This window comes from Tyto alba, unplaced genomic scaffold, assembly GCF_018691265.1.
Source record: "Tyto alba isolate M040663 unplaced genomic scaffold, T.alba_DEE_v4.0 Super-Scaffold_9, whole genome shotgun sequence".
NCBI classification, from domain to species: Eukaryota; Metazoa; Chordata; class Aves; order Strigiformes; family Tytonidae; genus Tyto; species Tyto alba.
Genome location: NW_024881330.1, coordinates 12,688,423 through 12,712,801, shown reverse-complemented (window position 1 = coordinate 12,712,801; position 24,379 = coordinate 12,688,423). Strand labels below are relative to the sequence as shown.

Genomic DNA, 24,379 nt, shown 5'->3' with positions numbered 1-24,379 from the left:
GGTGCTCTCATAAAAGATTGCAGTGTTGGCTCAGCTTCTTGGTGTATCAAAACCAGTCTTCTGTGTTTGGTAGTTGATCAACAGCTGAGGTGTGAGTGGAAATGCCTGAGGTTACATCATCTCCTTTTTTGATATTAGGTATAACATAAGGTGGATAAACCTCTTTTTTCTTCCCATTTTATTGTATTATTTCTTTTTTGTAAGTGGAGGAGGGGAAAAAAAGTCTTTGTAATTAAATACATTTCTATGTCTGAACAGCCAGAATACCTGTACAACTCAGTTTCAATATCTGTGATGATTTACAGGAGAAAAAAAAAAACAAAACAAAACCAAACAAACTTCCTTGATTTGGTAGCACTATCCATAACAGTATTTATTATGTAGTGAACAGAATCGAGATGTTAAGTAGAAGAAGGGGCTTTTGTGTTATTTGTGACATGCACATAGTGAATGAATTCTAATCATGAAGCTTGTTCCTAAGAATGATAAAACACCTGCTCGCGTAGGCACCAAAGTTAAAACGCATGAGTGATATCACGAGTTATCAAAGGATATGATCTTGCTCTTATGAAGTGTGTTTCACTGGTATGCTCAGATCATAAAGCACATTTAAATGGAAATCAATACTATGGGAAAACAATTAGGAAGCTGGTAGACAGAGAAGTGAAGGACACACTCTGCCAGCTAAGAGGTCAGTGGGAAGAAAATCCTTGTCTCTCCCTTCCCTGATCCATTTTCTGTCCCTTGCACTGTTGCAGACTACTGTCATTTAATGTTTTGTTTTTTTTTTTTTTAAGGTACAACATTATAGACACAAGTGCAAAAAGAGAAAAATAATCCTTGTGGACCATCCTTTCAAATTATTCTAATACTATAACGGAAGTTTGTCCACTGAAACCCAACATCTTCGACATTGCAAGTTCAGACTTTCAGGAACAATATGGGGGAACTATGTTTTATGTTCAAATAATGTGTGAAAGAAAATGTATACTGTAAACATTTTTACAGCCACTCTTCAGCATCTAACTGCCTTCAGAAAGAATCATCAGGATTATGTTCTGGCATTTTTGAAAGTGTATATATTGTTTTCTTCCACACAAGTAATTTTTAAGAAATGCTAGAAGAACACGGCAACTGTATTTTCATTTATTTTCTGCCTCTGTGTGAAACTGAATGTAATGGTTTACTGCCTCTTCCTCCTTTCTCCTTTAGGGATCATTTAATCAGAAGCTTATAGTCTCGTGGGTGAAACATGAAAAATCCCACAGAAATGCATTTGGTGTCCTGCCTTTTGCAGGCAGATCACAATAATATCAGTTGTGAGATGTGAGGGCAACTGATCTAGAACTGGAAATATCGAGTTTCTGAAATATTTTTTGACACATGCAATATCTGTATAATATAGATGTTGAAGTTTGCCTGGTTTATGGTCTTTCTTCTAAATCTCTCTGAGGCCATTGGGTTGGATTGGTGAAGGGCCATAAATGCCTTAAGTTAGATTTAGGTGGTGTTTGGGTACTAACTTCAAAATACACAAATCTCAAAAAATTCACTTAGCACTACAGACATATGAATTCTGTAGACATCTGAACTTCCACTCATGAATTTTCCCAGCAAATTAAAGTTCTGCTTTCTGGGCCTGCTCGGAAACACCAGTCAAGCTCTACACTCAGGTCATCTCCCTACATTGCCTGAAAGTCCTGATCCAGTTGCTGTGCTCACTTAATGAACACCTGTAACTGCAACTTCTGGTTGGAAACATGGCTAGCAGAAACCTTCCAGAGCTTACACAACTTGTCTTGTAGTTTAGATGCTCTAAGGGAAGGGCAGCAAGAGGTTGCTAGCAGACATGTAGAAGAAAGGGGCAAACTTTTCCCATCTCCTCAAAAGTACGTCAGTGTATTCCCATGAAGAATATTGTTGATAAAGAATTACTGTATATGGTCTTAAGGGTGTCTCTTTTTTTTTTTTTTTTTTTTTTTTTTTTTTAGCTTGGGTGCGAAATCTGTAATTTGTTGGGGTTTTTTGGTGTTTTTTTTTGTTTTTTTTTTTTTTTGTTTTAGAAAGAGCAGAGCAATATTTTCTTTTATCTTTTCTGGACACAATAAGGAGCATCAGTGATGTTACAAAACCTGTATAGAGTGTTTCTGAAATGTTCTCTGTGGTCATCCAAGATTCACAGAGCTTCTTATTAAACAGAGACAATAGCAGATAAGGCAATTTTATACCATTCATAGGATATAGCTATGCAGCAAAATTTTTTTGGAAAAAAATCCATCATACTGGATGCTACAGATGTAGACAGATTTTAAGAGAATATTGTTTTGAGAAGTACAAGAAGCTCCTAAGCCAGCGTCCTCTTCGTTACTATTCCAACCTCAGTCTCTGTTCTTCTTCCTTCTGTCCCAGGATATGAGTCAATGACGCTTAAATCATATCTGTATTGAAGATGGGGAAAATCTGCAACCACCACCAAGACCATTGTCTCATGATACGTAAATGCATTAGCTGAGTAACTACACCATCATCCTTGGTACAAACCCTGCTTATTTTTCCTGACTCTTCTTTCTCTAATCTTCTTGACTTTTACTGTATCTTATTCTTAGGTAAAATTTGAAATTTAATGGATTCTTTTTGTATACATACATTTCCAAGTTCAAAGCCAAAGTGCAAGTAAGTTCTTTGTAGATTGTAAGATTGTCTTACACCATTTTACATGTGGTAAAATATTAGATTAATTTATTATAAGAATATATTTCTACAAGAGTTAGTCTTGAAATCATGGCTCATTGACCAAAGGTCACAAATTAGCCATCAAATGTACTCTGTGGGCTTTAATTTCTGTGATAATCCTGGAAAATGTTTTACAGTTAATTTTAATGCACTCCTTGGATCAATTTTGAGCTGCAATTTGTCATGCATCATTAATTTACAAGTCTAACCATGACCTGATATTAATTATTATTTCACAACAGCCAAACATTTTTTAAAGCTATAGTGATATTCCTGTTCTTCATCTCTACTTGTAACCTGCTGAGTATTTGGTACTCAGTGCTTATTTCTTCTCATACATTGACTTTTTTAGTCTGTACTTACGAGGAAAAATACTACCATATAAAGTAAGCAATTATTATATTCACTCTTTAACCTTCTGTGTGGTATTTGACACCCAGAGAGATTTTCCCAGCTCTGGGAATTGTTGAGTCAATGTTGTCTCAGCTACAGACCAGCAACCATAGCTAATGTTTTCAAAGCTGTCAGAAGCTGCACTCTTAAATCCATTATTTATGCCCTTAGATAAAGGTGATCTGATTTTTAGAAACATAAAAAACCCAATAAATTCCTGACTGAAATAGATGATAATTATTTATTAGCATTCTTAATTAGCAAATAAAAACAGTAGTCTTTTTATACTCTCATGTATTTGTATCTAGTCATACATCCTTCACCAGGACCAGTTTGGCCCATTAAACAGCCTGTTACATTAGAAAAGCAGGTTTTAAGTTTGGGATTAGTATTTCACAGCAGTGGCCAAAGGGACACCATAATCCAGGTCATACCAATAAACAAATTGCAACCAGTATCTCAGAGAAGAGATGTCTAATAGTTTAGTAATGAATGTGAGTGGATAAAAGTACCCAAATGTAACATGGCTCTAAAAAATTTTCTTTACGTACTTAAAGAATTAGAGAAAGTTTTCATTCTAGAGCCAACCAATAGCTTTGTAAAGGCTGATAAACAAAAGGAAGAGGGGGAAGATTATTGTCAAAATGTTTGCCCTTAGAGAACTGCCTGGAGGACACAGTGGGAGAGGTGAAGACTCTGTCAGGTCTCACAGCTAAGAGGTGGAGGTTTTTTCCTTCACTGCAGTGACTCCTTGATCTTCCTGCCACCCTGGCCCTCCTTTCTGTTATCGCAGGACACTGAGGTGAAGGCTGCAAGTGCCACACTGATCTCCCAGCCCTGCAAGCACAGAGCCCTCAGCCACTGCTGATGTTGTAAGGGGAAGGGAGAGGAGAAGGAGGAAAGCTCCCTGAAGTCAGGTGGGTTAGTAGCAAGGAGAAGACATGGTCATCTTTACCCTGGATCCAAACAGCAGTTTGCAGGTGGTACCTTCACCCTGCCTTGGAATTAGGTCTCTGATTTAGCCTACCCCACCTATTTAAGCCGCCTGGGTTTGTGTTTCCTCTGCAGCAGTAATGCAGCCTGGCCAGTCTGGCTGACCTCAACTGGCAAGCCTACAGCTGAGAGTCTCATTATAGCTCATGGTGATATGCTGTACTTTTATATCAAGAGCTGAAATAACAAACTCGGTTCATGCAGCGGGCAGAGCTTTGGACTCATCTCTACTTGAGAGGCCTGGTTATTTATTAATTATATTTAAAGTTTTATAACAGCTTAAAAGGAATGTGAGCCGGAGGCAACACTTCCAGTGAAGCCTCCCTTGTGCAATGCTTGTGTAATTTTCTTTTAGCACTGGTTTGTGCAGCTATGAAAACTCCATCCTGTTCCCTTCTCTAATGCCTCCACTGGTCCTGGCAATTTCTTTGTCCTCTGACATAAGAGTGTTCTGACACACAGACCCCCAAAAGCACTACTTTGCTGTGAAATCCCAATACATGGGAGTTCAATGGGCAGACTAGTGCTGGGGAAGGCAGAAAAAAAAACTGTCCAATCACTTTCTAAGGAAAACCTTTAAGATTCCTGCCTTGTGATACCCGCTCGGTGAGATTGGAGAAAACGTTTTGCAAGCCACTTCTCCCTGAAATCCCACTCACAATAATAAGGCACCTGTGTGGTCGGTAGGCTGCAGGATCCAAGTTTCTGATGCAGAGCCTGCCAAGATTAGAGTATTAAAGGGTGGTGTAAATGAATGAGTTCACGTTAGTTAAGAATTGATGTATACCGGCTCGCTGAGTTGGGAAAGGCCTTCCTAAACATATGTATGATTAGCCACGGCCTTTTACTTGGTGCAAAGCAACCATTTACCTGGTAGGAGGCACTTCTGAAGTAGAAATTCTCTCGTGCGAATGGTTTGGACTTCAAAACGCTGCATGGAGCAGGAACAGAGGAAATTGATTTTGGCTGAGCTTATTTGGGGCATGGATAACTGAGGCTCGGACTCTGCCATAGGGCTGCTTGTAAAGGTACCTGGCGTTAATCACATCAGTAACCCTACTCGGGGTTTCCTCTGGCATGGCTGAAGGTGTCCTGGGAGCCTGCCCCAGTGCGGGGCAGCTGCTGGCTTGTTCCTACATGCTGAAGGCTCCTGTAGTAGCTCCTGCAAGGCACAATGAGAAGATTGGGTGTCAGTCTTTCATACCACAAAGCCTTTTTAAACAAACTTCACCTATTTAATCTGAGAGCAAGTTCTTGTTCTGAACAGATCTTCCGAGATCTGTATTGCCTTTGTGTTCTCTCTCTTTTTATAAATATTCCCTTTCTCATTTATACAAGCCAAGAGTTACTTCCAGACACTTAGTGCATATAAGCTAATGAAAACATCGCAGTTTTGCAAATCAGATTAGTAAAATTATGCCCATTTTGCAGCAGGGAGTACTGAGAAGTAAGTCAGATGAAGGTTCAAGGTCTCTGAGCAGCATTATTGGCATGGGCTCGTCTGGCCATTCTTGCCTACTCAGTTTGATACTTGCTGCTGTTTTGTGAGATGCTGGCCCCAAGGAAGGAGAGGCTGGGAGATAAGATGTGCTGCACCCTGTTAGGAAGTATACAGGGAGCCCCTAGAAATCATTTTACCCTCTGTCCTTCCCTACTGCTGAATTTAGCTTTGCAGGAGTGCAAGCAGGGAAAGGCAGGCCTAAGAAACCTGACATAAATTCAATGTATTGCAGATGAGCTGCGAGTTGTACTTTGATTAAATTAATTTGCATAGCCAGTATTAGCTATATCCTAATGTATTTAGAAATATGTTAATCAATTAAGAAGTGCTTAGAAAATGATATGCAAACGAAATAAAATAAGGCATAGGAAGGCATACTTAAGGGAGTGGTTCCTGAGAGGTTTCTTCAGCTTGCTGTCTGTGGATAAGATGCCATCCTGCTTCAGCAAGGCCTTATCAAGATAAGCCAGTGACTGCTTTGATTTTAGCAATAAAAGATATTATCTGTGTTTCTTTATTTCTTTTAAATTAACATGCAACTTTCTGTAGTAATGTTACAGGTTTCATAAACAAACCCAGCAAAGGTAACAAATGTTAATTGGGCCTACTAACCTCAATTTAATATGATAATCAACATCTTTTGTTTTTTCCCTTCCTATGTTGCTGACTGTGTCATTCCTGCCTTATTCCCCTGCTCAGTGCATTAACCCTTCAGTTACCCCGTTGATTTAATTTTCTCTAAGAAAAAACCGTCTTCCTGGGCCATTATGCATCCCTTCACATCTCTGGCCTTTGGTGCTATCCAAAAGAATAAAACTGGAACACCTTGTCCTAGAGTTCTCACTGTCTAACACTCTTACAAAAAAGAAGTGGATGAACAAACTGACTGTGGTGGCAATAAGGAAATAAAAAAGATGGCTGTGATCTGGAGTCCCAGACCAGTTTCGATCTCTTCCTGCCAGCTCCCCTCCGCAGATGTTCTCCTAGTAATGTCACTGAAAGTCTACTTCCTAACCAAGGTTCAAGCCTGCACATTATCCTCATCCTCTCTGATATATCTGTTGCCCTTGACACTACTATTAAATGCTTGTCCTTTGATACCTTGTCACATTGGACATCATGACTTTTTTATGTTCTTTTTCTCTCTAGCGTCTGTCCCCAAAGCTTTTCCTCCCACCTCAAAGTGTAGCCCCCTCAAAACTTCCTGATGCCTCTTCCCCTCCATCCTCAGTTTTCTGTCCTTGGGTGACCTCTTCTGCTGATGTGGATGTAATTATTACCTCTGTGCCAAATACCATTAAAATACTTATCTACTGCTGATCTTCCACATATCGGTTTCGCATCTCACCGTCTCTGTAGTGCTACATCCTGACAGACAGCTTGCTACCAAGCTCACTGAGATCCAGAAAAGGAACTCATTAAAAAACAAACCCAACAACACAGCTTTCCTTAGCTCTCTGGCCAGCAGCCAGTGTGTGTCAATTTTAATGTCTTTGATATTTAAATTTAGCTCTCTCTTACTGCTGATACTATTTAGCAGGTGTATTTACAATACTATTCCCAAAGCTATTCACCAGGCACCTCTCTGTTACACTCAAACCTTCCCAAGGATTCACTTCTGTGAATAAAATAATTTAGAGATGAGCAAACTATCAGTGCTGTCCTAATTGGCTAAAGGGATGATTTTCTTGTTTTCACTCTCTTTCTGCTCTTTGTGTGTTTGTATGCTGTATAAATCATCTTCCCTTCTAGCCAAGGACTGTCTTTAATTGTTCATGATGTATCTTCAGGTTTCTTGGAAAATGAATGCGTGTTTGTGCGGTTCTCTCATATAATTACGAGGAATAAATAAAAGTATTTTAGTAAAAGGACAGCATGACTATACAGCTGCAATACTGGAATGTGGTATCAGAGGCAGATGTATTATCTGCCTGAGAATGCTGTACTTCTAGATCCCAGATTTTACACTGGTTGTGCAGGGTAGGGCAGATTGGGCTAAAGCTTTTCACATGTTGAATGTCTTCGTTAAAGAAGAGAAAAAAACCTAAGTTATCTGACAGCTAGATTCAATAAGATTCTTTCCATTCTTTTGGCAGTTCTTTCAGGGAAAATTCAACACTTCAGAGTTGTGCAAGTATTACCTTTGTGTATTTCTTGACTTATGAATTTTTCTTCACTGAGGTTCCTAATTTCTCTTTTGGGAAGTATCTGAGAAATTATTACTCTTGGTTTATTATGACTCAATTCTGTACATTTTTAAGACATTACAGAATGTTGAAGTTACATAACTGGGATTCAAATGATTCTATGTAGTTTTAGGTGGTTTTGACCGAAATTATATGTGCTAATGGCTGTAATAAATAAATAAGTATTTTTTTAAAAAAAGAGAAAATTAGTGACGGTTACTTAGATGTTGACAAAACCTGAAGATGTTTATTGTGCATTGCTACCAACATCTATGTCATTACAGTACCCAGATACTTTGAATTTAGACAGAAACCTCACCAAGGTTCATTTTTTTGCCCCTCCTATTTCACCCGCAGGATTTGGTATGATGTATATGCTGATATGCAACTCGATACAGCCATGGCTGAAAGAGTCTGCCTTTTTTCTATAATAGCTCAGAAGTGAAGCATTCACCTAGACCTGGGTTTTCTTCCTTTTCTCTGATTTTTATCCCAGGACATTGGAAGTGGCTAGGTAAGTGCTATATCACCCAGCTATTCAGGGAAAAAGTTCTAAACTCTGTTTTCCATAAAATGCTTAAATACTAGCAAGTTGGGCACAACACCCACTTCTTGAATGCTCTAATGACCATATTGTAGTATCATACTCATTTGCTTTCCTTCTCCTGATATATATTCAGGTATGCCATACAAATCAGAATTTCCACAGGGGACCAGAATAGCCTGCAGCAGATGGGTGGAGTAACAGAAAAGAGAAGGGAGCTCTGGACTTAAACCTTCTCCAGAATAATGGTACCTGGATTTTGGTGACCCACATCCTGGGTGACTTACCCGGGCAGTCAAGTAATTACCCTGAGCATTTAGGTAAATGGTCAATGCCTGGATATCCTTTGAAAGGGCTAATGACCTTCATTCTGTCAAAGGAGTTCTTCCCAAGAGAACTACACCTCAGTATGTGCAGAATCAGAACCGCAAGTGCAAATGCTTAGAAAAGAGGAGTTACAGTAAAGTTCTAATTGATGAAGTCTTGTAACTAGATGATTAATCTTTCATGAATGACTGCAAGAAAGATCTTCCTTTTCCCTTGCCTCCTAGCCCTTTTTTGTTCATGGAAGCCTTATTACTAAGCTGTAGAGAAGACCTCCTCCTTTTAGCTCCTTATAAATGCTCAGCCAGAACTTTAGCAGGGGGTACTTAAAAATGCAAGTTACATGAATTTTATTTATTAAATTTGGCAGACATAAAAATCCATTGATTCTTCCAGCAACAGCTCAAGAATAGTATTTAGCCGTGAAGTTACCTATGACTTGTTCTGTATTGCATCTTTTTCGTACACAGTTTTTGTTCACAGTATAATCAAAAGCCTGTCAAATTTAGTGGGAACTGTGCTGTTGCTTCTGTTACTCAACTGGAGATTTTTTTCTCACTGTTCTTTAAAAGCTCTGCAGAAATACAAGCAGGAAAGTTTCAGCCTGGGAAGGCTGCTTGACATTAATTATTGAACATATATTAACATTCATAAGGGACCCAATTATCTGGGAAAGTCATAGTGATCTTATTTGCTGATTAGCAAAGAAAACACATGATATTTTTCTTAAGTTCACCTTGTGGACTAAAATTTGTGTCAGTGAGCACACGCAAGGTTAAGATGGAATAAGAGGATAATCACATTGGTGAGATAATAACTGCTGAAGTAAAAGAGATAGAAATGCAACTGAGTATGATTCTTACCTGCTGAAAAATCACGAGCCGTACAATAATTTAGTTTGGAAGGACCTCTGGAGGTAGGTTGGTCAAACTCCCCAATCAGAGCTGGGCCAAATGCAAAGTTACATTCGTCAGGGCCTGCAGGGGACACTGCAGTGTTAACAAAATATGAAAAGGGAAATGCTTGAGCAAAGGAGGTAGATACAATGAGGTATAAAAGGCGTATTTCAGGGTGGTTCTTTGGAGTTTCATCCGGGGAAAACAGTTTTTTGAAGTCATCAACTGTCCCGTTTGGTCAGGCAGTGTTAAAAATAAGAAAAATAAGAGGCTGAAACCTTATCTAAAGTGAGCGCTTCAATTCCGATCATAAGGGAAGGTCTCCCAGTTTCTGCTACAATAAACCTCAGACTAGCTAGAAAAATGCCAATGGTTCAGGACAGCCACGAATGTAGTAAGTAGCAGCCGGGCTTTATCTGACAATTTAATTGAATAGTCAGCATCTCCAAAACCTCCGGATCACTTACTGAAGGACCACTGCAGAAGTGGCTCACAGGAGACACCTGACTTGGGTCTCCGGGGATGAGAAGAGCTTCACAGCACAAATGTGTAGGAAGAGGGGCCAAGCTGTACCAATATCTTCCTGAGCCCTGGCGTGTGATGAGCAGCAGCCCTACATGCACAAACATCACCATATAATGAAGTGCAGTGCTTCCTGCTCACATGCACGCCTCCTGGCACATACTAACACTGCTCTCCATCACAGATATTAAAGCCAGAGAGTGTTAGTTCCCACTCCTGGGAAGGGTCACCACCTTGGGATTTTATCCAAGATGCATTCAACCTTGTTACAGCTCTGCCCACTGCTGTTTATCTGTCTCACGTTGAGGGTGAGAATCAAAGGCAAGTGAAGTCCTTGTGGGAGCTGACCTTCTTCAGTTGGTTCTGCCATCTTCAGACAATTTTCAGGTTGCTTCTATACAGCAAGAAAAGGCTGAGTCACTTGGTTGTTATGATGCAGAATCTTCCAGGAACTTTCAAAATTGGATTTTGGTTTCTACTATTTCCACACTGACAGTGTTACCATTTTTGCAGCTAAGACTGAGCTAATTTGACAGCTGGAATAAAAACTGATAAAGATTCTTATGGAACAACTTGGATTTTTTTCCCTATATCATCTGCAATTTTTTGAAAGCCCCAAAATTAAAAGGTTGGGAAGCTTACTAACTTACGTGAGACTTTCTGAATGCCTAATTTCTCCTTGTATTTACTTCTTATTTTTCTCCCACTTGTTTGCTTTCTGATTCGAACTACCCATGCCAGCACACTCTTACTGCCTGTGCATGTTTCATTATTCAGGTCTGATGTATGGTGATGAAATTGTTGGGATCTGCCAGCTACTCTATTGTCTCATAAAGTGCTGTAACACTTGCTTTAATTTTGCAGTGAAGGCTTAAAAGGACTGCCAGTCAGAAAAGCATTTAAAAGTCTGATTAAAAGGTTGTCTTTCCAGGGGCAGCTTTTGGATTTATGTAGGAACCACAAACTGAATTTTTTGTCCTTTCTGAAATGTTTACCAAAACATACGATGAGTATTTTTGTAATCTGACCTCTCCAACACAAGTTTTATCAAAAGACTGCTGTGAATACAAAAGGAAGGTTCTGGATAATATTAATTTGTGATTATAAAATTAATAATTTAGTATCAAATAGTGTCTTCTCCATGCTGTTTTGAATTTAATGAATCAGAAGTTCCAGACTACCTCCCTGAGAAGATCAGCTCGAATAGTCCCTCAGTCCAGATCTGTTTTCAATTGAAGACGAACATGCATAGCCAGAGCTAAGGAAGATAAATTCAGAAAGGTTTCAGCAGTTAGAAAAAATAGACAATGGGGTATGGTCTGTAAGTTATGAGCAGTAACAAGAGAAAGGCAGAGGAAAGACTTACTGGTGTGATCTCTAGAAGAAGCTGAAATATGGTCTTTCTGGGTCCAGACCCTGGGGTCACACACACCCACTTCTACAGGCGATGAAACTTCCTACCAATGTTTGCTGCTTCTGCCTACACAGAAACAGGATTTATGCACATTTTTTGCAAATAAACATGATTATACTAAGAACATATCTGATATGCATCAGCAGTTTTTATTCAAGTAGAAAAAAAAATCCTTTCAAGGCCTTGTAATTTGATGATCCACTTGAGCGAAAAGGGCAACACTAGTCAATAACATTTCAAATGCAAAACTCTTCAGTAGACCTTGAAATACTTTGAAGGGTTGACTTTTAGTTAGCATTTTACTCTGTGATGGTCACAAAGTAAACTAAAATATCAAATTACATTTCTGTTTTTTCTCAAATACTGAAGAACAATATGTGTGATTATTCACAATAATACAAGATTGAAAGGAGAATTGTTCAAACTGATCTTTAAAGAAGGCAAATCTGAACACAGCAGACAAGCAAAAGAAACTGAAAAGATTTGGGAAAGAAATGAGAATCAGCAGAAAGTCTGAAAATGGAGTAGAAATCTCAATCACGTTTGGTACTGCTACAGCAAAGGCAGGACTTTACATAACGGGAACTTCTACAGAGCTAATTGGGAATGCAAAAGAAAATTTTAGGGAAACAAATTTCTGAATTCTTGACATTTATGACTACTTGACACTTGCGAGATACCGAAAGAAATTTTTTTTTGAAGGCAAATACATACTTGTGTGTATACACGTATGGTTTATTTATAGACAGAAAAATTCAAACTGTGTGAAACTAATAAACGAAACATCCATTTACTTCAGAAAATAAAGACTGATACAAAGTTTTCATAGGTAACAATAAATCAGATTAAAACGATTTTCTTGCAGCTGCAGATTCACCTTTAGGTTTCTGACACATACACAGTGACAGATTAAATCTGGTTGGCTGAAATTGTTCTATCTCTGGCTGTCTGCCAAATCTTTAAGGCAGAGCTAATGCCACTGTGTTTTAAATTTAAACTCTGAAAGTGAACTAACCCCAAACACAACTTGCCTTATTACAGTAGCGTGAAAGCTGCGGTGGTCCAAAAGCTGCTTTATTTGCCATTTACTTATCCCACGGCAAGATGACACACATATGTGGGGTGAGCTGAATCTACCATCAATTTTAATCTGCCATCAGATTGTGTTCAAGCATTGAGTACAGTTCTGCTGCTGTCAGAGAAGTGGAAACTTCATCCAAGAAATGTCATTGGACAAGACAAACTTGAGAAAAAATGTTCAGTCTGATCTGTGAGGAAAAACATACGGAAAAAATGAGCCAGAGAAGCCGAAGTTTGTGGGTGAAATCAGTTCTGTAAAAGGTATTAATTAATCTTTAACTATTTAGCCCATCACGTGTAAATGGGAACAAGACATAGAGGAGCCAAGAAATACCCTTATTTGTATAGTTAACTTTTTCTTCATAGCACAGTAGCATGAATGTGGCCAAAAACATTTTGACCTTAGCTAATGACTTCTTTCAGAGCAGAACTGCCCCCTAATTCACACACTCCTTGCATGGCCTGCTTGTCATTGCAAACCCTTGCATGGTTTTGAATGTGAAATCAGGACTTCTCCAGGACCTTCTCTTTGGCTCTGGCTCCAAATAGCAGGAATGCCTGCTGGTGTCCCACACAGGGGAAGTTAATGGACAGACCTCACTTGACTCTAATGACCATGTTTTTATCTTTGTTACTCTCTCAGTAAAGTCCCAGCACTGTTTTCTCAGACCAGATCTTCCAGGAATATTTGCATTGCTAAAGACTATTTGTTAATTATAGACCAGGAATCCTCAAATGCCAGAACACGGTCTGTGTTCAGGCTGTGAGTAAAACAGCTGATTAAGGCCTGGCAAGACTGAGGAACAACCAAGACCACAGGGAGAGCTCAGCCAGCAGTGCAGCAGGCACTCTGCATAGGAGGATGGGTTGCTTGGGCAGCAGGGAGCATCCTGTGTCTGCTTCCCCAAGGAACAGGCTCTGTGATCCCTGCTTGTCCAGTCCTACTACTGCTGGCTCTCCTGTCAGAGCACCTGAGCCCCTCTCTCAGTCCCTTCTGATGCCTGTGTTAGGCCCTCTGGTAAACAGCAAAGGATAAGGCTCGTGTTGATGATCCCTATGTTTAGTAGAAGCACTTCAGCATTGGCACAGAAGCTGTTGTCCAGCAACACATTGCTTGATTTCACTCTTGAAGCATCCTAGTCACCAGCCAACAGGACTAGAGGCGTTGTGGGTAACAAAATATAAAAAAAAAAAATCAAAAATAAAATAGAATGTTTCAGTTGGTAGGGACCTACAACACGACATCCTTGGCTCTGAATTGGAGAGACATGGATTTGACAGATGGACCACTCAGTGGACAAGGAATTGGCTGGATGTTCGCACTCAAAGAGTTGCGGTCAACGGCTCAATGTCCAAGTGGAGGGCAGTGACAAGTGGCATTCCTCAGGGGTCAGTGTTGGGACTGGCACCACTTAACATCTTAGCTGGTGACATGGGCAGTGGGACTGAGTGCACCCTCAGCAAGTTTGCCAGTGACACCAAACTGTGTGGTTGACACACCGGAGGGAAGGGATGCCATCCCGAGGGACCCTGACAGGCTGGAGAGGTGGGTCTGTGCAAACCTCATGAAGCTCAACAAGGCCAAGTGCAAGGTCCTGCACATGGGTTGAGGCAATCCCATGCACAGATACAGACTGATTGGAGAATGGATTGAGATCAGCCCTGAGGAGAAGGACTTGCGGGTGTTGGATGACAAGAAGCTCAACATGACCTGGCAATGTGCGTTTGCAGCCCAGAAAGTCAAGTGTCTCCTGGGCTGCATCAAGAGAAGTGTGGCCAGCGGGTCAAGGGAGGCGATTCTCCTCCTCTACTCTGCTCTTGTGAGACTCCACCCGAGTACTGCATTCAGCTCTGGGGCCTCCAGTTCAAGAAAGACATGGACCTGTTGAAGCAGATCCATAGGAACGCCACAAAAATGGTCAGAGGGCTGGAGCACCTCTCTTATGAGGAAAGGCTGAGAGAGTTGGGGTGATTCAGCCTGGAGAACACTCTTGGGAGACCTTATTGCAGTCTTTCAATACTTAAAGGGGGCTTATAAGAAAGACGGAGAAAGTCTTTTTATGAGGGCTGTAGTGACAGGACAAGGGACAATAGTTTTAAACTAAAAGAGGGTAAATTCAAATTAGACATAAGGAAGAAAATTTTTATGATGAGGGTGGTGAGACGCTGGAACGGGTTTTCCAGAGAAGTTGTGGATGCCTCATCATTAGAAGTGTTCAAAGTCAGGCTGGATGGGGCTTTGAGTAACCTGATCCAATTAAAGATGTCCCTGCTCATGGCAGGGAGGTTGGACTACATGATCTTTAAGGTCCCTTCCAACCCAAACCACTCTATGATTCTATGATTCTTCATATCCAAGCCCAGACTGCAGCAATAAAGAGTAAATGGAAGACAGACGTTAGTCAAAGGGAACTACTATAGACAATAAAATGGAAGACGTCCCCTTTTTCTAGGCTCTTCTTTGCCCCTGTGATGCATTTGCTGCAGACTTGCCTTGTTTTTTCTTGTCTTCTTGCATTTACCATATGTTTGGGAGTTCTCTTTACAAGCTCAGCTCTGGTACTTGCTCACGGAAGCAGCTGTCCCTTCCTTTTCCCAATCATTCCACTGGTAGAGTCGTACTCATCTTCATTCCATTATGTCAGCTATCAAGAAGAAAAAAATTCATTTTTCTCTCTGAGAGGCAAAGCTGCATTTTGCTTTAAGGTTGCCAGCTAGCATTTTCAAATAGGATGCTGTGATGTTCACCTGCTACTCTGCTTCTACCATCAAATCTGACCTTTACAAGTGTTTCTGCTACACTCAGGTACTTAGGTTTTGTATTTGGGATTTTTCCTAATATTTAATATAATTAGTATCCCTTGGTATTTTATAGATGCTCACAGAGTATCTCAGGAGTTTGAGGAGAAATCCTTTCATTAACGCTACTTCCCTCTCACACTGGTAAACAGCTGATTTTGAAACCATGAGAGAACACAAATTCATAGAGTTAAGTTCTAGGAGGAGACACAGTCACTTAAACTGTCACATGTAATACAATCCATCTTGTGTCAACCAGCTACCTCTGTATTTAACCCAATTACTTGTGCTGAATAAAAGCATGGCTTGGGGTTGGCTAAAATATGTACAATGTGACACCTGATTTACAGACATAAAGAGGTGACTCTATCATCTCTCCTGGGAAATGGTGCCAGGCATTGATCACACTCAGCATTAAACATTTGGACCTTATTCCTCATTTGAATGACTCTGGAACAGTTGGCAGCCACTGCTGCTTGATTAAAGAATCCACTGGCACACAGGATTTTTTTTATCCCAAAGTGTTTCTCTGCTTTAATTCAGTCACTTCTCAGTCATTTATTTGACAAATTCAACACAATTAATTTCTTAAATATTCTGGTGAAATTTATTTTCTCCAGTCTAAAAAATCAGGTGTAGTGCTCTTTTGGCCATCTTTTTTTCCCTCAGGAACGCAAATTCCCACAGGCCATTCTGGTATCATTGTCAGCAATGCCATATACCTCAGTAAAATAATTTTAGTTTTCCTACTCACTCTGCTCATTTATACATCCAAAGATTACTATTTGACTACCTCTTGCTTACAGTACTATCATGGATATGCATGCTTAGTGATTTTCACAGTTGCTTCTTTCCACAACAGAGTCTCTCATTTCATATTGACTGAAGTGTCAAGAGAGCTTCTAAGACTTGTGACCCTAAAAATATATAAAGCATGAGATGAGCCTCCAAGTACCCATTAGTTTTTTAAAAAAATTCTGCATCAAGTAGTTAAAACTAAAAAGCAGAAAAAGCTACTGACACAGATTGAGAAGTCCCAATGTCACTGATATCAGGAATGAAAACTCCTTAACGCTGGGCTTAGCATTAATGAGCAGGCATTACTTTATTTGGCTGGAGACATGAGGGAATCATTCCATCTAACATGTCCACCATATGTTACAATAGCCAAAGCTTGTATCACTTTGTTACATACTGAAGCCAACATTAAACAGTCCTCTAAACAGACCTTGTTGCTACTGTCAGTTTGTAATTTTCCATGTCTTCCCTCTTCAATCCATATTAATAAAATTTCATAAAACTCATTATCATATTTACGTGTTTATTATACATGCAGATTAAGTCTCTGAGGGGCTTCCATGGGGGTCTCTGGTGGTCTTTGGAGAGGAGCCCTTCTTGAACTTTGTCTACTTTGGAACTGGCTTTTTTTGCTTTATGTCTGCACTTTCTTATCTCTTGCCTAGCTTCAGCTAGTTCATTATTTTTCAGAGGGCCTTAATCTTCAGGGACAAGGGCTCTTGATTAGTAGTCTCCCAATTTACGCACGGAGCCTCTCCATTTATGCATTTCCCAGGTGGTGTTTATCATGCTTGCCTAGCTGAAGGACCTCTGCAACAGATAATAATTTGCAGGTGTTCAACTGATTGCTTAAGTTATTGCTTATGCTACCCTCAACAGGTTTTTTTTTTTTTCTTCATCCATTTTCCAACACCAGTAAACAGAAATTATTGATTAAACTGCAGATAAGTTAAATTCCTCTACTGAGATCACCTCCCGTCTGGCTTTGGCCCTTTTATATTGCAAAGTAGCGCACCCAGGCAGCAGCGTGCCTGTGAACCAGACCCTGATACAGAGACAAAATACGGAAGTTTTGGCTTGTAATTTAGCAAAACTCCACAAGAGGGGGGTGCTAGCCAGAAGCAAAGCCTGCTCGGGAAACGTTAACGTCATCTGCCTGAGTTGGTCTGCAGAGGGTTTTGCAGCAAGGCCTAACCTAGATGACAGGGCTTCTGAGGGGCTCTTTGGAGATGGAAATGCAGCCCCAGTGTGGCTGCTGCTTAGACAGCCCTATCTCAGGTGGTTTTAAGATTCTAAAGTAGTTGAAATACTTTCTATATAAAACAGTTGATAATAAGATGCATTGAAGTAAACATTGAAAATATCCTACCAGTCACTTCAGCTTTTGAGAAAAACAAAGTCTGACTCTAGAAGGAAATACAGCAGCACCTAACAGAAGAATTTGTTCCCATGCCTTTATAAGAGAGGAAAAAAAAAAACAGGTATCCCTTTTTTACAGGGAATGCTAGAGTCAGAACTACAGATCATATTTAAAGCCAGCACTGTTCACATACAACTGTACTATACAGAGCAGTACTTCAATCCATATTTAACCCATTTTATTACCTTTTTGGCCCTAGATACTTTGTGTGGTTTTTTTCCAAACTTGAGAGTTTGAAACAGTAAAGTCTAAACCTTGAGTCCTGTTGATTTTCAATGCAGCTCCATTCTATTCTTCTCAATGCTGAATGCTTAGCAGAGAAGTACTTCTGTAACCAAGACACTGTGAGAGCTGTGTACCTGCAGAATAAAAAACTCAAACTTAGGGTCCTGTTGGGCTCATTTCTGGACAATCCAGTACATAGCAATTTCTCCAGCACTGATGGAAGTTGAAAGCAACCAGCATTCTTGAAAATCATCTCCGTTTTAGCTAAGAAAAATAAACTTGAGATTGTACCTTTAATGAAATGTGTATACTTTAAGGTAAATTCAGTGTGTTTATGTTTCCTGATATCTATGTTTCCCCTTGCCCTGGTTTCAGCAATACATTTGTACACATTATGCACTCCTTTCTCCTTTTGAAAGGTAGGTGATTGCTGGTTACCTCTCTGCTGTTGTCCTGGAGAATAAGCCAACCAGGAGCTGTTGTTGCTCTGACCTATTATAAGAGATTGCAGTGGGAAACGCAGCAGGAGCTGTAGCCTCAACTCCTGGTCAGCAGAAAAGGGACATGGGCTCTTGTCCCACTAGAGGTGACTTATCAGCTCATTACATGCAAGTAGAGTCCTGTAGGAGGCCACAAATGCTGTTAAAAGTACTTCCTACAAGGGTTTCCTGCAGGAATATTCATCTACACTTTGACAGCAGGGCTCCAGAGCGTCTAGAGTGTGACCACACTCTACCGTGGGTAGAGCACTCTTGGAGACACTGCTTATCGCTCCAATCCTTGCTGTGTACCTGCTAACCACTGTGGGTTTCTCCTCGCTCAGTAAATGAGTCAGGGAAGGGAGATTACCCAACTAGAGTGAGTCCTCTTGTCCTTCCACCAGTCCACAGTGTCTGTGTTTGTGGCTGGTTGTAGTGGGCAGCTAGGATACGGACAGCAGCTCTATGAAGCCTGGCTGTACAGAGGATGTCCATCACCTGTGCTGCACATCATTTGTGAGGGAACCAACCTCTCCCTAGAGGAAGAGGCAAGCTAGGAAGGACCATCAGAGAGCCTGATGCTCATCAGTCTTGACAGCTGAAAGACACTGTCATTCTTGAAAACCAGCCTGGTCTTATATGCAGAACAACAAATTTGGGAGCCAAGGACCTGCCCTAAGCTGGGGGAGACAGAATGCATGGGACATGGACTTGGCATTGACGAAAACATGTGGAAGAAGCTAGAGCAGAGGCAGAGCTAGAGTAGGACATTCAGCAGCCACCATTTAGAGCTGGTGAGGCAGAGAAGAAGCGTGGAGAGGCAGCAGTGTTGACAGCTGTCTGTTTATAATTGTAGCAGTAAAGCAGGCTTGGCCATGGTTGTGGGTGCTTGAATTTTCCCATCATAGAGAGACTACTTAGTGAGCTTCCTTTGAGGTACAGGTGACATGCCTCTGGTGGAGGAACAGCAAGTTAGAAGGCAGTGCAGACTTTCATCAAGGGGTTCCTATGTCGCTCATCCAATGCCAAGTTTGATGTAGCACAGCTGAGTGAATTTCAGTCACTCTTATCAACAAAATTGTTAAGGTGTGAAAAAATACATGAACTAAAGCTTTGCCAGATAAGAAAAATATAGAAAACAGAAGTGAAGCTGTTGAAATTGTAATATCAGCATAAAGATTAGAGGAGAATTCGGGTAAAAAGTCCTAAAAAAAGATCCTAATGAAAATCCTAAAAAACAGATCAGGATCAGAAGGCAGAAACTCAGCAACATTGTGGACGTCTCTGCTCCACAGAGCAAGGGATGTCAGGCCCTCCATACCTGACTGATGTTCTGAAAAGCAAAGAGCCACAGGGCACCTTACCTAGGGCAGTGAGCTCATTAGTTCTACTCCTGTGTTTGTTATGTATTTAGGCCAACAAACGTTTGGGGTTTGCTCTTCAGTGGTGTTAATCCTGCCTGAAGAGTTTTTGCTTAAAAAGTAAAAGTTACTTGAACAAAGTGGCCTCTGATACCTTCATCTAGTCAGGGTGAATCACTATAAAGATCAGTATCCTCAAGGAGGGGAAAAAAGAGATGAGAAGTGACACTGAATTAAGTTTGGACTTCAGAGGAAAAATATTCAGTTCTCTGATCCAAAAGAGTATTTTTCCTAGGAGTACTTTTTCCAGTTTTTAAAGATTAAGAAGCCATTGCACCTCCTAATTAAAAACAATAGTAGATGCAGAAAAGACTGAAAAGAAATAGGGAAGATGGATGTCAGGGCAAATACACATAACTGAGCGGAAGAATTTATCAACACCTTGAGATGATGAATTTTCAGAAGTTTTTATCACATGCTCCTACAGTCTAATGAGACAATCTCATTTACAAAACAACCAACCAACCAACCAAGCTGCTAAATGGAACTTGCCAGCTGTGTGGATTCTCTCCACCAAGTTTTGTAGGTCAGGCATCTTGCTGTAATGTGCCCCTCCAGAGCCTGTAATTACAGTAAAATTACAGAGGCTGTCTCCACTTTTACTGACATTTCCAACTCGTACTTTTCAGTCATAAACTTTAGCTACCCTTGACTGTTGGAGAATGGCTCAGAGACAAGGGTCCTGAGCCCACCGAGCAATTGTATGATCAGAGCCTGCTCTAGCTGCTGATGCTGGGCCCCACTAGAGTTTGCCTGCAGCTGCTCGCAGCTGCTGATACCTGAGGAATGTCAAGGACGCTTCAGCCCTGTGTACCGTGGTGTGTCGAAAACAGGTTAAGGGGAATTAGGAATAGTGGTCTGAGAAACCCAGTGTTATGATAACGGTGGTCTGAGAAACATTGTGTTACGGTACTGTTGTGTATCGAAAACAAGTCAAGAGGAATTAGAAATAGTAGCATGAGAAACTTAGTGTTATGAGAAGCTTGTGCTGTAAGCTAACTGCAAGTAGGTGGACCGTGAGAATACGACCCTTAGAGCTTAAGCCAATCAGCTAGTGACTAGTAGGCATAATTAGTAGAAAGATTATAAAAGGCTGTAATGAAAATCAATAAACTGAAGCACACTTTATCACTCATACTGAGTCGGCTACGTTCTTCCTCCTTGGCCTGGGTCCTTGGCTCGCCCAGCCCGGCACTTGACATTTATAGGTGTCAGATGATTTATATGTAAAACATTTTTATTTGCAAACATTACTTTCTGTTATGCAGTCCTGTGGAATTTAGTATGTGTCAATTAACCCTCTTGGGAAGTAAGTTAGCTCAGCAGTAGGAAAAGTTCACTCACAGCAAAGTCGATGTGGATTAATTCCTGCCTCAGAAGATTTTTTTTCATTATTTGCTAAGCTTGCTGTGCTGTTCCCGGCTGGTTGTCTGGTTTGTCCTTTCTATCTGCCCTCAAGAGCTCACCTGTTCTGAAACTCTAGTGCATGGACTGATTATAGTTGGTGTGTAATTTGCAATTCCACCTCATGGGAATTCACCAATATGAGCTGCTTTCCCATTTATAGAGCTTGTGCACCTCTTGGTTCAGCATTGCTCCACACTGAACTTGAAGACTTGCATGTCTTCTGGGTGAGTCTGAGCTCCAGATCTGTAGAAACAAACTGCTCACAGAGCAAACAATGGAGGGATATGGCCTCTGGGATCCATGATGGGTCTGCCATAAAGAGAAGGAACCGTTTGGATGGCATGTGGAGATAGACACTACAGAGCTTCATTTCTATTCAGTGCTGCATAACTGCACAAAAGGAATGACTTTTTAAATAAATGCCAAAGAACTAGAAAGAACCTAATAGCTAGTGGCTTTAATTCCCTAATTATGCATTAATAAGATACAAATTATTTTACAATCTTCCCACTGGCATAGAGAGAAAATATTGCTAAACATCCCTTTGAACACTTTATAAATACAGTATGTCATCAGGGTGAGCTTTCATGATGTGCTGCATAATATTTTAAACTTCTTAATGGAATTCCAATTCATGCCTTACATATATATTTGATAACGTTTTTGCCATTGCTCAGACATTAAGCTGTTTTTGACATTAAAAACATACTGAAAACATCTCTGCAGAGTTCTTCATTGTGATCAGTCTTGAAAGCATCCAACTGCATTGCACTGTTAGAAAAATTAAACCACCCAACTTCTCAATATAATAAAATCCCCACATGAAGGGTAACAGTTTTATATTCCTTCACATACTCACTGATATATACACAACGATTACAGCTTTTTATGCAAGTGGCCTCTTGCTTCAAAGCATCTCCAATTCTGAATAGCTGCACTTTCACATAACCATCCTCCTCATTTTTCAGGAACCCTACCACCTTCCTCTTCCAAACATTTACCAGGCTCTGCCCCTCATGATGATTAGTGAAACGTTAAGGATAGGTATTCTTCTTTTACCTTTTAGTCTACACACCAGCCTTTCCCCATCTATCTACCAGTGTGAGTAGATGACCATTAATTAGATGCACAGTGAGACCAGGCTCTACATCACATGTAGCATGTCCATGGGTGGTGAGGCTCGGTCTCACGCAGCACCTGCCGGTCAGTTGTGTGGCATGTAAGCAATAGGTCTGACAACCTGGATATTGGTCTTGATGCACGAGCTGCCAGAGTAGTTGTGACAATGAGCTAGGGGCATGTCTTGTGTTTTATAGGTCTACATCTTAGGGTGGCATACATGATACCTGCTTCTGCACAACCAGCAAAGTCTTCATCACGATTTATTTTTTATACCCTGGAGTTCAGCCAACTATTTCTGGTTATTCCAGCATCACATCACTGCCCTGCCAACTGCTGGTTGCCCAAGCCTAAAAACAGCATTTCACTGAGTGAAGCTGCTTCTGGAGGAGGGATAAGAGAGAAGTCTGCTCAACTCCAACCTCTTCTTGGGTGCCTTTATTTCCTGGTTGTGAAGTTGTTGTGGAATTTTAGAAATTCTTATTTCAGCCTGTTCATATTTGCCACTGTGAGATTTAAATCATTAAAAGATGTTTCATAGTAGTCATCTTGACAGTGCTTCACAAGTGAAGAAAGAAGCTTCTTATTCTAGAACAAAAATCCTTAACAAAGTTCAAGATTGCATATAAATACAAAACAGTAAAGAAACAATGTTGTTTTGTAAAGTTGGCAAATAAGTCCATAGCAAAAAATCAGTAGCTCTACCTATCTGCAGAGATACCTTTTTATTTACGCTAATATAAGAAATAAAAGATAGCTCTTACACTGAACAAAGAAATGCAAATATGTCAAGCTCTTCACCATATCCAGGGCAATGAGAGTAAATGAAGAGGTAGTGGGAAGCCACCCACTTTTGATGTTTTGGCTGGAAACATAGAAACATTCTAATGACATCTGAGCCTTGAAGAGATGCCTCTGTGAGTGCTGCACTCAAAACCAGAATTTGGTAATTGCTTCAATTCCCAGTGTTAACCACTCCAAAGAGAAGTATCAAGAAAAATGACTCACAAATTACATAATGCTGAAAGACATTCTGCATTTCATCAACAGAAGGTGATTTCTTGGGGTGGAAGGAGAACAAGCGTGCAGTTTTGTTGGTCACCTAATAAGATCTAATTACAGCCTGCAGCCCCACTCACTCCTTCCTGTACCAGCCATGTTTTACTGTCCTCTCCTCTGGCTCAGGCGCAGTGGCTGCAGGGTGACCTGGATCAGACAGCAAGTTGATGTTCAGTAGTGGGTTACACTTACATGTTGTCACAGAGTTGACACAAGTAACCTTACAGCTGTGTAAAGCAAGATCCAAAGGGTGTAAAGAGGGGTTTGGGGAAGTTGTCAGTGAAGCTTAAATTTTCCTCTGACCTTTTTCCCTTCTTCAAAATCCACTCTATTTTACTACTGCAAGGATCTCAGCTCCTTTTGCTCGTTTGCATGTCATTGGTTTTGCCCATTCTTTTACCAGTTCTGCCTGGAGTGGGGTCCTGATGTGTTTTGTAGCTTCATCACTTTTAATTATTATTATACTGTAATAGGGAGACATTTTCAATATTGTTGCACTGAGACAAGTACATAGCCCAAGAAAGGTCCCTCTCACAGACAAAAGGGAGGACCACAGGTGTGTGTCCCTGAGGAGCTCGATGACAAAAAAGGATTCTTTCTGTTTTATTGATTTTATCCAGCCATACAAATCATCCCAGGAGCAAATCTCCAAATTCCCCTTCCTGTCAGTAAGACTAGGGCACAGCAGGCTCTTTCTTACCTTCTCCGCCCGCCCCATTTCTCCCACTGGTTTTACCCTTCTGGCCCCAATTAGCAGCTGAGCGGCTGCCAGCCTGCCCCCGACCCTCTGGCTGTCCCGCAGCCGCGCCCTTACGCCTTTCCCTCAGAAACTGGTTTAAAACCTCCTCATGCCCCAGGACGGCGCCGTCCCTCAGGACTGACCAGCGCACGGACGAACACCGCCGCCTCCTCGTCCTTGGAGCAGTTCGCCCTCAGCGTTCTGCTGCCCGCAGCCGGGCAGGGAGCACGGAAGACCGCGATACCGGGCCGTGGCACTCCCTTCACCGCCCGCCGGCTCCCGCCCGCGCCCCTCAGCCTCCCCGCTGGTACCTGCGCCCCTCGCAGC

The 24,379-nt window shown here is 40.9% G+C and overlaps 2 long non-coding RNA genes across 3 annotated transcripts; both read right to left on the bottom strand.

Annotated features, from left to right (window-relative positions):
- Nucleotides 1-343: 343 nt before the first annotated feature.
- On the bottom strand, nucleotides 344-11,568 carry LOC116964845. Of its 2 annotated transcripts, XR_004408986.2 has the most exons (6): nucleotides 11,459-11,568; nucleotides 11,274-11,350; nucleotides 9,538-9,651; nucleotides 5,152-5,281; nucleotides 4,990-5,050; nucleotides 344-4,836 (listed from the first exon to the last, which is right to left on the bottom strand). It is a non-coding gene; the product is annotated as an uncharacterized LOC116964845 (long non-coding RNA). The 2 variants fall into 2 exon arrangements; XR_004408985.2 differs by lacking the exon at nucleotides 11,274-11,350.
- A 3,517-nt stretch (nucleotides 11,569-15,085) lies between these two features.
- On the bottom strand, nucleotides 15,086-24,336 carry LOC116964846. Its single transcript, XR_004408987.2, has 3 exons — nucleotides 24,196-24,336; nucleotides 17,789-17,962; nucleotides 15,086-15,231 (listed from the first exon to the last, which is right to left on the bottom strand). It is a non-coding gene; the product is annotated as an uncharacterized LOC116964846 (long non-coding RNA).
- Between the last annotated feature and the right edge of the window lie 43 nt (nucleotides 24,337-24,379).